Source organism: Hemitrygon akajei, chromosome 1 (genome assembly GCF_048418815.1).
Source record: "Hemitrygon akajei chromosome 1, sHemAka1.3, whole genome shotgun sequence".
Lineage (NCBI taxonomy): Eukaryota > Metazoa > Chordata > Chondrichthyes > Myliobatiformes > Dasyatidae > Hemitrygon > Hemitrygon akajei.
Genome location: NC_133124.1, coordinates 20,295,808 through 20,313,033, shown reverse-complemented (window position 1 = coordinate 20,313,033; position 17,226 = coordinate 20,295,808).

The window sequence follows — 17,226 nt, the reverse complement described above, 5'->3', positions numbered from 1 at the left end:
TTAAAAGGTAGGTCCATAAAACCATAAGATACAGAAGCACATTTAGGCCAATTGCGTCTGCTCTGCCATTTCATCACAGCTCATCATTTTCACTCTCAGCCCCAAATTCCAGCCCTCTCCTCATACCCCTTCATGCCCTGACTAATCAAGAATCTATCAACTTCTGCTTTTAATATACCCAATAACTTGGCAAACACAGCCGCCCCTGACAACAAATTCCACAGATTCACCGCTTTGTGGCTAAAGAACTTCTTCCTCATCACCATTCTGAAAGGATATCCCTCTATTAAGAGGCTGTGTCCTCTGGTCTTAAACTTACTCACCATGGGAAACATCCTCTCTACATCCACTCTATCAAGGCCTTTCACCATTCAATAGATTTCAATGAGATCACCCCTCATTCTTTTGAATTCCAGTGAGTAAAGTCGCAGAGCCATGAAACACTGTTCATATGACAAGCCTTTCAATCCTGGAATTACTTTCTTCAAAGAGCTAGGAATTAAGAAGGCTCTTTAAGAAGGATTTTTTGAAGATAGTTCAAAGGCAGTGAAAAAGTACGTACCATACAAATCATTGCACTCCACAGCAACAATGGGAGCACTCCTGACATCTTCCTGCTTTCCCGTGATGGTTACAAAGAAACTTGCAAAACCTGCTTGAGTAAATCATTCTGACTGATGATATTCTGAAGGTTTCTGGCCACAAGCATGAATGAAGAAACTCAAATACATTCAATGACAGGTGAAATGTACTCTTAGATGTCTGACATAACTTTGATGGGTTGTTTGACAATAAATTAGATTGACGGTCTTGAATAGGAAAGGTAGGCCTTATTTATATTTCAGTGCAGTACCTACACTCAAGTTTCAAAGCCGAATGCACAGTTAAGATGGTGCGAATGAAATTGTCTGAAGAAAATGGCCATGGTCTTAATTTATTTCTGTTTGTTCTTTATGCACATCCAGGGGCTTAGCATCATTTTATGAGGCTAGAAATATTTATTAATATTTTACAAATATATTTATTTATATTAATATACAGTGTGGATTCCTTATGGCCCCTCGAGGCACACCGACAAGCAACTTCCTGATTTAATCCCAGCCGAATCACAGGACAATTTACATTGACCAATTAACCAACCAACTGGTAGATCTTTGGATTGTGGGAGGAAACCGGAGCACCTGGAGGAAGACCACGTATACACAGGGAGAAAGTACAAACTCATTAGAGGCAGTGGCGGGAATTGAACCCGGGTCATTGGTACTGTAAAGCTATGTGCTAACCAGTGCGCTACTTTGCCACCCCAAGCCCTGAAGTCATGCCTGCAAATTGTACTATGAATACAGTACAAGGTAGAGTTGACCGATCCTTGGACTATCACCTCCAACTGATAGACAGCCTTTGTTATGTTTGTCAGATGTGGATCTATTACGGACCCCATCAGTTTACATATTACATATCCCAGCTGAGTGGTTGACCAATACTAGCCCTTCAGTAAAACCTTGGTAAGGAAGAGAAAACTTCATCTTATGAGTCATTGAAAAAAATTCAAGACTGTCAATCTAATTTAGTGTCATACAGCCCATCAAAGACATGTCAGATGTCTTAGAGTAGTTTTCACATGTCATTGAATGCATTAAGATTTCTTTATTCATGCCCGTGGCCATGAACACTACCACACTTTTTTTTGTTCACTTTTTGCACTACTATTTTTTACATACTGTATACTTCTTGTAATTTATGTTTTTTTTTATGTATTGCATGACATTTGCCAGTGATATTAAACCTGGTGTTGTATTGCAAATGTAAAGCGCACTTAACATGGAAAACTTCATTCAAGAAAGCATTGATCTTGCAATAATATTTGATTTTAGTCAGCTTCTACTTTGCACATGATTGATAATACCGTTAAGGATTTAAATAAATGATATAAAACTGACAAGGTGGTAAATTATTTATTCCCAGCAAAATTTGTTGTTTCTTTGTGCTTGAAGCATAGATGAAGACATTTCAACCTGGAGGAACAGTCTGGCTCAGTTTATTTATTAACTGACTCTCTTGTATGTCGACTTCAAAGCATAATGCCCTGGGTTGATCAGACCCAAAAGATCCAAACCAATTTGAGTGTCCAGGAGATGTGGTAATAAGTGTACAAGCACAACAGAGTAACTTAAGCCTAATCTATTATCATAAAGCAGAAAACACAAACAAACCACACCAAATACTACCTAGCAAGTTACAAAGATTTCCACAAAGACTTCAGGGCTCATGATTCTTAGTCTCCACTTGATTGTTGCTGTCGTTGGGGGTCTTGATTGTCGCCGTTGTCAGGGGAACTCCGAGTTCAAACTTGTGAAATCACCCTGGGTCCATCCTAGGCACCGATCGATCGCGATTCCTCACTCTGGATGAAGTCCCCAGAACCGAGCGAAAGGTGCCTCAATACATGAGGATTCAATCCAGAAGCATTGCGAGATACACAAAGACAGACATGCTATTTGATCTTTTGTTCTCATCCACTGTGCCTGAGGCCAGAAAGAGTCCAGCCACTATTCGCAAACATTCATTCAACCTTCAGTGCTTAACTTGTACAGGTACCTTACATACAGAGAGCTTGCAAAGAGTTAAAGTGTCACTTACAGTTGTCAGACCTTCATCTAATATTTTTACAAAATTTAATACGCCACAACACACAAAGTCAATGGACTTGTTGTTGGATGGAGGATGTTGGGGCTGGGGGAGAGACGGTTCCTCCTCAGGGAATCCATGAGCAATCACAACATGCATTGTTATTCTTTCCTCTTTTTCTCTCTGCTACCAGGCAACAGTTTTCCTCAAAGCTGCTGCTCATGCTCAGCTTGGCCTGAAATTTGATAGTATGTATCATGACGAGGTAAGTCAGCGATTTTAGGTAATAATGACTATCATATGCTTTACAACCCTAACTCATAAACATCTTTTTTCAATCACCTGTATGGTAGTGCTTTACCCACCTCAGCCAATAGAGTCATAGCATCATAGAGAACTGCAGCACAGGAAGAGGTGCTTCAGTGAATCTAGTCTGTGCTGTACTCTCCTGCCTACTCCTATCATCCTGCACTTAGATCATAGCTCCCTATACCAATCCCATCCAGGTATCTATCTAAACTTCTCTTAAATATTGAATTTGAACACACATCCACCATTTCCAATGGCAGCTCATTCCACACCCTCACCACCTCTGAGTGAAGAAGTTCGTCCTCATGTTCCCCTTAATCAATTCACCTTTCCCTCTTAACCGAAGACCTCAAGTGCTAATCGCATCCAACGTCAGTGGTAAATGCCTCTCTATATTTCTCATAACTTGTACACCTCTGTCAAATCCTCCCTCATTCTCCTATGCTCCAGGAATAAAATCCTGCCCTATTCAACCTTTCCCTATAACTCAGTAATGGTTAAAAGAGGATTCTGAAGCTTCAAATATTGGTTGAAGTACCACAACACTGCACTCAGTTTTTGTCACCTCACTACAGGAAGGATGTGGAAACCATAGAAAGGGTGCAGAGGAGATTTACAAGGATGTTGCCTGGATTGAGGAGCATGGCTTATAAGAATAGGTTGAGTGAACTTGGCTTTTTCTCCTTGGAGCGACGGAGGTTAAGCGGTGACCTGATAGAGGTGTAGAAGATGATGAGAGGCATTGATCGTGTGGATAGTCAGAGGCTTTTTCCCAGGGCTGAAATGGTTGGCACAAGAGGACACAGGTTTAAGGTGCTGGGGAGTAGGTACAGAGGAGATGTCAGGGGTAAGTTTTTTATGCAGAGAGTGGTGAGTGCTTGGAATGGGCTGCAGTCAACGGTGGTGGAGGCAGATACGATAGGGTCTTTTAAGAGTCTTTTGGATAGATGCATGGAGCAAAAAAAATAGAGGGCTATGGGTAAACATAGTAATTTCTAAGTTAGGGGCATGTTTGGCACAACTTTGTGGGCCGAAGGGCCTGTATTATGCTGTAGGTTTTCTTTGTTTCTATGTTTCTAACAGATTTCCATACCGTGTATAAATTACCACACTTTGTACAGTCCAAGTGTCTAACCCATGCCCACGCAGTGATTTGTCCTTCTGAAGAAAACATGTTATAAGTATTCATAAGTGTTTAATCAAGGGTAGGTTTGTGTGAATGATTCTCCTGTTCTACAACAGAATATATCAATGATGTAAAGCATACAAAATCAAGAAAAGCATGCAAAGGAGATATAGAATAAATTATTTGTGTGGAATGTTAAGCTTGTTTTAAATCAAGGATGCTTCCATTGAAAAATTGAACATTTTGCATTTCAGGCATGTTATCATTGGCAAATATTCTCAAGTTAGAAATATTCAAAACTACACACATAAAAGGCTGGAGGAACTCAGCAAGCCAAGCAGCATCTATTGAAAAGACTTTTCCCCTTCCTTTCCAGTCCTGACTGTTTTCTCTTTTCCATAGATGCTGCCTGGCCTGCTGAGTTCCTCCAGCATTTTGTGTGTTGCTTTAGCACCTGCTACCTCCATTCCTATATGAACAACCTTATGCCCATCCTGAGTGTGATTTTGATTCATTAATGCAAAGAACAATACCATTAAGCCATTAAGCAAAGGTAATGGCTTAATATTAAGCCATTGAGAAAACCTGGTATAGGGGGATTTTTATGCTAAGACACCTCAAACTTTATTTATTTTTATTTAGAGATACAACACAGTAAAAGGCCCTTCTTGCCCAAGAAGCCTGAGTTGCCTAATTACACTAACATGACCAATTAACCCATATGTCTTTGAAAAGTGGGAGGAAATCGTAGCCCCCAGAGGAAATCCACATGGTTACACGGAGAACATATAAACGCATTACAGACAGCTGTGGGAAATAAACTCATGTCGCTGATCCTGTAAAGAGTTACACTAACTGGTACCGTGTCACCGACTAAGTATGAATTGAATTTGCACAAACTCACTTTTTCAGATGCTATATAGAGATATTTTTATCTTAATATTCTGCCCAGGAATTTTGATCATAATTCTGTGGAAAAATGCTATTGATCTGAATCTAAAATACGAAGTACTGACTACAGAGGCTCTTGTTATTGGTTTTCCAATTGGGAACAGTTGATTTTATTTGGGGAGAAGGAGAATCACCGTCAGGATATGGTGTTCCAAGAAAGCCCTTAGATGGAAAGTATACTGCTTCATTTATGTCTCCCTATGGTCTTGGAACTAACCTCATCATAGTAACATAGAACCATAGAAAACTTACAGCACAATACAGGCCTTTCAGCCCACAAAGTTGGGCCGAACATGTCCCTACCTTTGAAATTACTAGGCTGACCTATAGCCCTCTATTTTACTAAGCTCCATGTACCTATCTAAAAGCCTCTTAAAAGACCCTATCATATCTGCCTCCACCACCATTGCCGGCAGCCCAATCCACACACTCACCGTTCTTCGAGTAAAAACTAACCCCTGACATCTCCTCTGTACCTACTCCGCAGCATCTTAAACCTGTGTCCTCTTGTGGTAAGTATTTCAGCCCTGGGGAAAAGCCTCTGACTATCCACATGATCAATGCCTCTCATCACCTTGTACACCTCTAACGGGTCACTTCTAATCCTCCTTCGCTCCAAGGAGAAAAGGCCGAGTTCACTCAACCTATTCTCATAAGGCATGCTCCCCAATCCAGGCAATATCCTTGTAAATCTCCTCTGCACCCTTTCTATGGTTTCCATATCCTTCCTCTAGTGAGGCGACCAGAACTGAGCACAGTACTCCAAGTGGGGTCTGGCCAGGGTCCTATATAGCTACAACATTACCTCTCGGCTCCGAAATCCAATTCCATGATTGATGAAGGCTAATACACCATACGCCTTCTTAACTACAGAGTCACCCTGCGCAGCTGCTTTGAGCGTCCTATGGACTCGGACCCCAAGATCCCTCTGATACTCCACATTGCCAAGAGTCTTACCCTTGATACTATATTCTGCCACCATATTTGACCTACCAAAATGAACCACCTCACACTTATCTGGGTTGAACTCCATCTACCTCTTCTCAGCCCAGTTTTGCATCTTATCGATGTCCCACTGGAACCTCTGACAGCACTTCACACTATCCACAACACTTCCAACCTTTGTGTCATCAGCAAACTTACTAACCCATCCCTCCACTTCCTCATCCAGGTCATTTATAAAAATTACGAAGAGTAAGGGTCCCAGAACAGATCCCTGAGACCTCACTGGTGACCAACCTCCATGCAGAATATGACCCATCTCCAACCACTCTTTGCCTTCTGTGGGCAAGTCAGTTCTGGATCCACAAAGCAATGTCCCCTTGGATCCCGTGCCTCCTTACTTTCTCATTGACACTGTCCAATGGTGGACATCAGTTCTTCGTGTATTGTACCCTAGTTTATGTATATTTCTACTTTAATCATGGAACCCATAATTTTGAAAACATTTTAAATGAAATTTTTGTGGTTAATATACACTCAGTGGTCACTATATGGCATACAACTGAACATCTGCCCATCAATGATGCAAATATCTAATTATGTGGCAACAACCCAATACATAAAATTAATCCTACATGATCAATGGGTTCAGGTATTCAGACCAAACATGAGGATAGAGAGAAAATGTGATCTAGGTGACTTTGACTATGGAATGATTGCTGCTTCGGATGGGATGGCTTGAGGATCTCAGAAATACTGATCTCCTGGGATTTTCACACACACCAGCGTCTCGAGCAGTGGTTCCTAACCTGGGATCCGTAGGCCCCTTGCTTAATGGTATTGGTTCATTCCATAAAAAAAGGTTGGGAGCCCCTGCTGTGGAGTTTAAAGAGAATCATGTGAAAAACAAAAAGAAACACTTCCAATGAGCGCAGTTCTGTGAGTGAAAATGCCTTAACAAGAGAGGTCAGAGGAGAATGGCTGGCAGGAAAACAACAGCAACTCAAATAACCACGTGTTACAACAGTGGTGTGCAGAAGAGCATTCTGAATGCCCAGCAGGTGGAACTTGAAGTGGATGGGTTGCAGCAGCAGAAAGCCATGAACGTACACTCAGTGGCCACTTCGTTGGGCATCAGAGGTATCTAATATAGTGGCCACTGAATGTATACTATTTCAGTTGAGCATGTTCTCAGAAATAAGAAATGTCCCATGATTCACCAAAGTAGGCATTTACTGTTCTCTGCATGCCTACTCCAGCAATAATTTTCTGCTCGATTGCCCCAAAATTGCTGACAGCTTAAATAAGTTAGCTCAGATGAAATTTTTATGACTATTGCCACTAATCCAGTGCTGTTGCTATGAGAAGGAACCTTAAACTGTTCATTTTAACTGTAAGTGAGGAAGTTGCAAGTTTCTGTTTTGGAAGGTTATGCAGTAGCAAGCTGTGGTCGTGAATATCCAAGTTGTATCACAAGCAATTCACTGGTAAATTGCTTTGCATTTCAGCGTTAGTCATTTGGGAATCAAATTCTGCATTTGAAAGCGTGCCTTTCCTTCACTGTGTGTCTGTCAAATAAACAACACACAAAGAGAATGGAAATGTCTGAAATAAGCTATATCCAAGTGAACATGGTTATTTTTATATGATTTCTGCTCACTAAGAAAAGCTACGACTGTACTGGGAAATGTATTCTTTTTTTTATCACTTTGCACCTAACGATACCATTGGCGTTGCTAAGTCAAATGTAACATGGGCAAAATCCAATTTCATAGATATTGCTGTAAAGTATATTTCATCTGCAGAATCAGAACTGTACCTTCCAGCAGTAACAGTGTCACTTTCATTTTCCACAGCTAATACATCTAAAGGGATATTAACATTCTAAAGATACCCGTGCAGGTCTTGATGGCAGCTTTCAATGGTACTTTCATGTTCACTGAAATGTAGGTTATGTCTTCCAAAACTCAGTTCACTGTATCCCATAAGTTCCTGAAAGAGATTAGAGAAAATGGAACAGATTTTATGGTGAAATATCAAAACCTAACCCTGCCACCCGCCCCCCACCTGTGTAATTGCTAAAACCTGTGCAATATCCCCATACACATGTGAAATTCAAAGTTGCAGTCAGGTGATCATCAGTGGTTTTACAAATACACCCATAATAGGGGACTTATTTTGTAATTAACTCATTTGATAATCCATAATCAGTTTATTATTGCACTAAGATACAGTGAAGATTATTACTCTGCATATCATCCACATTTTAAAACATTGAGGTAATACATTCAGGTTACTTTACTAGATTCATTCTATTTAAATTTTCAACGTGATGCATATTCAGAGATGCTCCTCTGCACATCATTGTTGTAATGTGTGGTTAGTTGAGTTACTGTCATTTTCCTGTGCCCTTGAACCACTCTGGCCCACTTTCCTCTGACCTTTCTCATTGACAAGGAGTTTTCGCTCACAGAACTACTGCTCACTGGATGTTTCCAGTCTCTCTAAACTCTACGGACTGTTGTGCAAAAGAATCCCAGGAGAACAGCAGTTTCTGAGATGCATCATCCACTCCGTCAGGCCTATAAACGTTCCACAGTCAAATTCACTTCGATCACATTTCTTCTGATGTTTAGCCTGAACAACCACTGAACTTCTTGACAACGTCTGCATGCTTTTATGCATAGAGTTTCTGACTCATGATTGGCTAATTAGTTATTTACATTAATAATCAGATGTACAGGTGTACCTAATACATTGGCCTCTGAGCATATAGTTGAAAATGCCAAATATAGGGGAAAGTTGCAAATAGCTTACTTTTTTTGAAAAGTTTGGGATATTTTAGTACTGCTAATGTTCATAAAAACCATAAGACCATAAGGTATAGGAGCTGAATTAGGCAATTCAAAGTTTAATGTTCAAAATAAATTTATTTTCAAAGTACATATGTGTCACCACATACAACCCTGAGAACCATTTCTTGCAAGCATACACAGTAAATACAATAACCGTAACAGAGTCAATGAAAAACTGCGCCCAACAGGGCAGATAACTAGTGTGCAAATAACAACAAGCTCTGCAAATACAATGAGAAAGAAACAATAAAGTAAGAAAGAAAGAAGATCAAGAACATGAGATGAAGAGTTCTTGAAAGCGAGCCCAAAAGTTGTCAAAGCATTTCAATGATGGGGCAAGCAAAGCTGAGTGATGTTATCTCGTTTGGATCAAGAGCCTAATGGTTGGGGTTAATAACTGTTCCTACACGTAGTGGTGTGTGTTACAAGGCTCCTGTACCTTCTTTCTGATGACAGCAATGAAAAAAGAGCATGTACTGGGTGGTGGGGTCCCTGTTGATGGATGATGTTTACCTGCAACAAAATTTCCTGTAGATGCGCTCACTTGTGGGGAGGGGTTTACCTGTGATGAACTGGGCCATACCCACTACTTTTTTGTCAGATATTCCATTCAACGGCATTGGCTGTTTCCATGCTAGGCTGTGATGGTATATATTCTCCACTAGTGTGAGTATATATATAAATACATATATATTTATAGTCAATAATATAATTCTATAGAAGTTTTCAAAGTTTCAGATGTGATGCTGAATCTATGCAAACTCTTCAGGAAGTAGGGGCACTGTTGTGCTTCTTTTGTAAATATATTTATGTGCCAGGCCCAGGACAAGCTCCACCAAAATAATAACAATGAGGAATGCAAAGTTGCTGACTGTCTATCTTTGATCTCCGATGAGGATTGGCTGATAGACATCTGGTTTCCTTCTCCAGAGGCCGATAATCAACTCCTTGGTCTGCTGAAATTATGTAAGAGGTTGTTGTTATGGCAATACTTAGCTCGATTTTCAATCTCCCACTCATATACTGATTCATCACCACCTTTGATTTGGCCTATGACAGTAATGTCATCAGGAAATGTGGCATTGGAGCTATGCTTAGCCTCACAGTCATAAGTATAAACTGAGTAGAGCAGAGGGCTAAGCACACAGCCTTGTGATGCACCTGTGCTGGTGGAAATCATGGAGAAGGTGTTGTTGCCAATCTGAACTGACTGGGGTCTGCAAGTGAGGTAATCAAAAATCAAATTGCACAAGGAGGTATTGAGGCCAAGGACTTGAAGCTTATGATTCATTTTGCGGGGATGATAACATTGAATGTTGAGTTGTGGTTCATAAAGAGCATCCTGTATGAATCTTTGTTGTCCAGATGTTCCAGGGTTGAGTGAAGAGCCAATGAGACGTTATCTGCTGTTGACCTGATGTGACAGTAGGCAAATTGGAATGGATCCAAGTTGCTTCTCAGGCAGGAGTTGATATGATTCATCACCAACCTCTCAAAACACTTCATCATTGTGAATGCAAGTGCGGTACCTAATTACCTAATGCTGTAATCATTGAGGCAGGTTACCAAGTCCTTCTTAACAACCAGTATAATTGAAGCTGTTTATAACAACCAACAGAAGGCAAATAAAAAGCCATAAGAAGAGAAGAGATGAAATATGAAGGAAAGTCAGCCAATAATATAAAAGAGGAGTTTCAAGAGCATAATGGTTGAGAGGTAATAACCGTTCCTGAACATGGTGGTGTGACTCCGAAGGCTCCTATACCTTCTTCCTGATAGCAACAGCGAGATGAGAACATGACCTATGTGGTGGGGTCCCTGATGATGGATGCTGCCTTTATGTTTTAGATGTCATGCTGAACCCTCACAAACTCCTAAGGAAGTAGAGGAGCTGCCATGCTTTTTACGTAATTGCACTTACATGCTGGGTCCAGGGCAGGTCCTCAGAAATGATGACACTGAGTAATTTAAAGCACCCTCTCCACCTCCAATCCTCTGATGAGGGCTGGCTCATGTACTTCTGGTTTCCTCCCCCTGAAGTCAATAATCAGATCCTTAGTCCTGCTGACATTGAGTGAGAGGTTATTGGTATGGCACCAATCAGCTAGTTGTTTGGTTTGAACAACAACTAAACTTCTTGATCATGTCTGAAACTTTTTATACCTTGAGTTGCTGCCACATAATCAGCTGATTAGATATATGAATTAATGAGCAGGAGTACAGGTATACCTAATGAAGTGGCCACTGAGTGGTCATTGAAACCTACAATGAAATGCATCATTTCATAAAATCAACTCAGCAAGGATTGTGCTGGACAATTCTTCAAAGAGAATTTGAAGCCCTCTCTTACAGCGAGCACACTGTAATGCATTACACTTACCACTATGCAGCTGATATTTTAGGCCATTGATTGGAAGTAGTGGGTGATATAACACCAACATAAAGGCTATTGGCCTTCCATCTGTTGTTTAGAAATATTGACTGGGAGGTTAATTTGGTCATCATAGGTTCTATATTCTTTGTTCTTTTTCAGAATAATTCCTGCTGTGAAGCTTGATGTGGTATCAATTCAATGTTTCTTCAAAGAAGTGGCAGATGGAGTTCAACCCAGAGAAGTGTGAGGTGGTACACTTTGGAAGGACAAACTCCAAGGCAGAGTACAAAGTAAATGGCAGGATACTTGGTAGTGTGGAGGAGCAGAGAGATCTGGGGGTACATGTCAACAGATCCTTGAAGGTTGCCTCACAGGTAGATAGGGTAGTTAAGAAAGCTTATGGGGTGTTAGCTTTCATAAGTCGAGGGATAGAGTTTAAGAGACACTATGTAATGATGCAGCTCTATAAAACTCTAGTTAGGCCACACTTGGAGTACTGTGTCCAGTTCTGGTCGCCTCACTATAGGAAGGATGTGGAAGCATTGGAAAGGGTACAGAGGAGATTTACCAGGATGCTGCCTGGTTTAGAGAGTATGGATTATGATCAGAGATTAAGGGAGCTAGGGCTTTACTCTTTGGAGAGAAGGAGGATGAGAGGAGACATGATAGAGGTGTACAAGATATTAAGAGGAATAGACAGAGTGGACAGCCAGCACCTCTTCCCCAGGGCACCACTGCTCAGTACAAGAGGACATGGCTTTAAGGTAAGGGGAGGGAAGTTCAAGGGGGATATTAGAGGAAGGTTTTTCACTCAGAGAGTGGTTGGTGCGTGGAATGCACTGCCTGAGTCAGTGGTGGAGGTAGATATACTAGTGAAGTTTAAGAGACTACTTGACAAGTATATGGAGGAATTTAAGGTGGGGGGTTATATGGGAGGCAGGGTTTGAGGGTTGGCACAACATTGTGGGCGGAAGGGCCTGTACTGTGCTGTACTATTCTATGTTCTATGTTCTATATGAATGGCACTTTTGACAATGCATCATTTTAGCCTTTATCCACATCATTTTCATTTCAAGATTGGTGTGCAGCTAACTGAGGGTGAGGGATTACAATAGTGTATGGTATTACAAATAAATTAGTCTCCTGGGGATCTTGATGGCTCACCTCAGAGAACAGAGGTGAATTGTGTATGATGTTTCATTCTAGTGGCACTTCTGGACACAATGGAATCAGGTATATTATCAAGGAAATGTGTCAAGAAATTATGAACACAAGAGATTGTGTAGCTGCTGTAAATATTGAGCACACACAAAATGCTGAAGTCAGGTAGCATCTATGCGGGCAAATAAACTGTCACCATTTTGAGTCCTGGTGAAGGGTCTCAGCCCGAAGCCTTGACTGTTTATTCTCTATAAGACCATAAGAGATAGGAGCTGAATTCTGCCATTTCATCATGGCTGATCCATTTTCCTCTCAGCTCCAAACTCCTGTGTTCTCCTTGTGTCTCTTCATGCCCTGACCAGTCAAGAATCTACCAAGTTCTCTCTTAAATATACAGAAAGCCCTTGCCTCCACAGCTGCCTGTGGCAAAAAATGTCACAGATACACCATTCTCTGGCTAAAGGAATTAATCATTATCTCCGTTCTAAAAGGCTGTGTCCTCTGGTCTCTCCCACCACAAGAAACATCCTCTCCACATACACTCTAACAAGGTCTTTCAGCATTCAATAGATTTCAATGAGGTCACCCCTCATTCATCTGAATTCTAGTGAATACAAGCCCAGAACCACTAAATGTTCTTCAAATAACAAACCATGCAAACCTGGAAACTCCTGGAAACTCCTGGAAACTTTCTTGTGAACCTCTTTTGAACCCTCTTCAATTTCAGCAGATCCTCTCCAAGATAAAGGCCCAAAACTGGTCTCAATACTGCTTTACCAGTGCTTTAGAAAGTCTCAACATTACATCCTTGCTTTTATATTCTAGTCTTCGTGAAATAAACACTAAAATTGAATTTGCCTTTTTACCATAGACTTATCCTCAGAATTACCTGTACAAGAACTCCCAAGTCCCTTTGCACCTCAGTTTCTTTTGTATTTTCTCTCCATTTAGAAATTAGTCAACTCTTTCACTTCTTTTACCAAAGTGCATGACCATACACTTCTCGACATTGTATTCCATCTGCAATTTCTTTGTCCATTTTCCTAATCTGTCTAAGTCCTTCTGTAGTCTGCCAATTCATCCTGAAAACTACCTATCCCCACCTATCTTCATATCATCTGAAAACTTTGCAACAAAGCCATCAATTCCATCATCCAAATTATTGACATATAATGTAAAAAGAATTGGTCCCAACACACATCCCTGTGGAACACAAGTAGTCACTGACAGCCATCCAGAAAAGGCTTCCTTTATTCCCATTCTTTACCTCCTCCCAATCACTCACTGCTTTTTCCATGTTAGAATCTTTCCTATAATACCACGAGCTTATACCTTGTTAAGCAGCCAAACACAAGGAAATCTGCAGATGCTGGAAATTCAAGCAACACACTCAAAATGCTGGTGGAACACAGCAGGCCAGGCTATAGATGCTGCCTGGCCTGCTGCGTTCCACCAGCATTTTGTGTGTCTTGTTCATGTGTGGCACCTTGTTAAAGGCCTTCTGAAAATCCAAGTACACAACATCAACCAATTCTCCTTTGTCTATTCTGCTTGTTATATCTTCAAGTAATTCCAACATACTTGTCAAGTAATATTTTACCTTGAGGAAACCATGCTGACTACAACCTATTTTATCAAGTGCCTCCAAGTATCCTGAGACTGCACCCATAATAATCGACTGCAACATCTTCTCAACCACTGACGTTAGACTATCTGGCCTATAGTTTCCTTTCTTCTACCGTTCTTTTTTCTTGAAGAGTGGAGCGACATTTGCAATTTTCCAGTGTTTTGGAACCATTCCAGAATCTAGTGATACTCAGTGGTTTCAAAGGTACATTTAATGTCAGAGAAATGTATACAGTATACATCTTGAAATGCTTTTTCTTCGTAATCATCCATGAAAACAGAGGAGTGCTTTCAAAGAATGAATGACAGTTAAGTATTAGAACCCCAAAATCCCCTCCCTCCTGCGCATAAGTGGCAGCAAGCAATGATCCCCCCTCCTCCACCAGCAAAGAAAAAGCATTGGCACCCACCATCGAACACTCAATCGTGCAGGAAAGCGACAGCAAAGACACAGACCTGCAGTACCACAAAGGCTACTCGTTCACCTGGTATTCAACGTACCACAGAATCTCTCTCTCTCTCTCTCTCTCTCTCTCTCTCTCTCTCTCTCTCTCTCTCTCTCTCTCTCTCTCTCTCTCCCTTATAAGGGAGAAAGATATGTCTCCGTTTCACAGTGAGAGAGGAGACATAACAAACAATTCACTGGTTTATGATGTTAAAAGTTCATTGCATTGCTTTTAGCAAGCTTTGTGCCCAAAGATCTCAGGTTTCTGGGCACACAACCAGAGATCTTCCGACTCCCAAGACACACCAATCTCCTGCCAGGATACTGACCTTCAATCCACCCATCTCCAGAGCCACGAAATCTCGGACCTCCAAAAACTGCCTCAGAAGGCAGTGGAGGCCAATTCTCTGGATGCTTTCAAGAAAGAGTGAGATAGAGCTCTTAAAGATAGGAGAGTCAAGGGATATGGGGAGAAGGCAGGAATGGGGTACTGATTGTGGATGATCAACCATGATCACATTGAATGGCGGTGCTGGTTCAGAGGGCCAAATGGCCTACTCCTGCACCTATTGTCTATTGTCTAACAGGCTAAGTTCTAAGGCCTCGTCCTTGGCAGGTCAAATAATGGCCAGTTGTGAAACCCTGAGAACGGGTCCCAATCCCACAAAGAGCCGAAGTCAGCGTGTAACTCCAGGTCAGGGTCTTCAAAAGAACTCTGAAAGGGGAAAAAAGAAGATATTAAAGATAGAAATAGAGTTGTTACCAAAGCTGCAAGCAGAGGAGTCGCCGTTAGGCACCATCAGAATCATTACTAATGCCTCCAGAATCTCTTCATCCACCTCTTTCAGAACTCTGGGGTGTATGTTTGGTCCAGGTGACTTATCTACCTTCAGACCTTTCAGTTTCCCAAGAACTTCCTGTCTTGTTATGGTAACTTCACACACTTCATGCACCCTGATGCCTGGAACTTCCACTATACTGCAGTGTCTTCCACAGTGAAGACTGATGCAAAATACTTATTCAGTTCATCCACTATTTTGTTGCCCCTATTATTACTTCTGCAGCATCGTTTTCCAGCAGACCAATATCCATTTTCCTCTTTCTTTTATATTTTATTCTCTTTACTCTCACTATTACTGAAGAAACTTCTGTTATCCTCTTTAATATTATTGCCTAGCTTACTTTCATATTGCATCTTTACCTTCTTAATGTCTTTTTTAGTTGTCTTCTGTTGGTTTTTTAAAGCTTCCCGATCCTCCAACATCCCACTAATTTTTGCTCTATTATGTACCCTCTCTTTGGCTTTTATATTGGCTTTGACTTCTCTTGTTAGCCACGGATGTTTCATATTTCCTTTAGAATACTTCTTCCCCTTTAGGATATATATATCCTGTGCCTTCCAAATTGCTTTCAGAAATTTCAGCCATTGCCGTTCTACTGTCATCGCTGCCAGTGTTCTTTCACAATCAATTCTGGCCAACTCCTCTCTCGTGCCTCTGTAATTCCCTTTACTCCATTGTAATTGCTTCCTTTATGGAAAATCTTGCCTGTTCTTTTAGAAAATAAATCTGTTCTTTTAGAAAATAACAAGCTGTATAGTAAAAGGGGAATCAGTGAATGTTGTGTCCTTGGATTTTCAGAAGGCCTTTGACAAGATGCCTCACATGAGACCGCTTAAGGACATTAGAACCCATGGTATTACAGAAAAGATTCTAACATGGATAAGCATTGACTGATCGGCAGGAGCCCTTTCTGTTTGGCTTCTAGTGACTAGAGGTTTTCTATAGGGGTCTGAGTTGGGACCACTTCCTTTTACAATATATATCAATGATTTGGATGACAGAATTGATGGCTCTGTGGCCAAATTCATGGACAATATGGGGCAGGTAATCAGGTAATGTTGAGCAAGCAGGGAAGCTGCAGGAGGACATAGACAGATGCGGAGAATGGGCAAAGAATTGGCAGATGGAATACAGTTTTGGGAAGTGTATAGTCATGTACTTTGGTAGAAGGAACAAAAGTGTAGCCTGTTTTCTAAACAGGCAGAAATTCAAAAATCGGAGGTACAAAGGGACTTTGGAGTCCTTGTACAGAATTCCCTAGAGATTAACTTGCTGTTTAAGTGAGTGGTGAGGCAGACAACATTGATTTTGAGAGGTCAAGAACATAAAAACAAGGATATAAAGTTGAGGCTTCATAAAGTACAGGTGTGGCCTCATTTGAAGTATTGTGAGCAGTTTTCGGACCCTTATCGAAGAAAGAATGTTCTGACTTTGGAGAGGATTCAGAGGAGGTTCTTGAGAATGGTTCTGGGAATGAAAGGATAACCATATTAGGTCTGAGTTATGGCACTGGGCCTGTACTCACTGGTATTTAGAAGAACGCGGCAGGATCTCCTTGAAACGTATCACATTTTGAAAGGCATAGGTAGAGTGGAGAGGATGTTTCCAAAAGTGGGATAGTCTAAGACTAGAGGGCACAGCCACAAAGTAGCGGGAACATCGATTTATAATGGATATGAGGAGGAATTTCTTTAGCCCTAGGGTGGTGAATCTGTAGAATTTGTTGCCATGGGCAGCCATGGAGGCCAGGGTGTATTTAAGGCAGAGGGTGATTGGTTATTGATTAGTCACGGCATGAAAGGTTACAAGGAGAAGACTGGAAGATGGGTTGAGAGGGAAATGGAATAGCCATATTGAAATGGCAGAGCAGACTTGATGGGCCAAATGCCTAATTCTGCTCCTATATCTTATGAGATTAAGGTCTTATATTGAAATTCCCCATGACAATCTTAACAGTGCCCTTATTA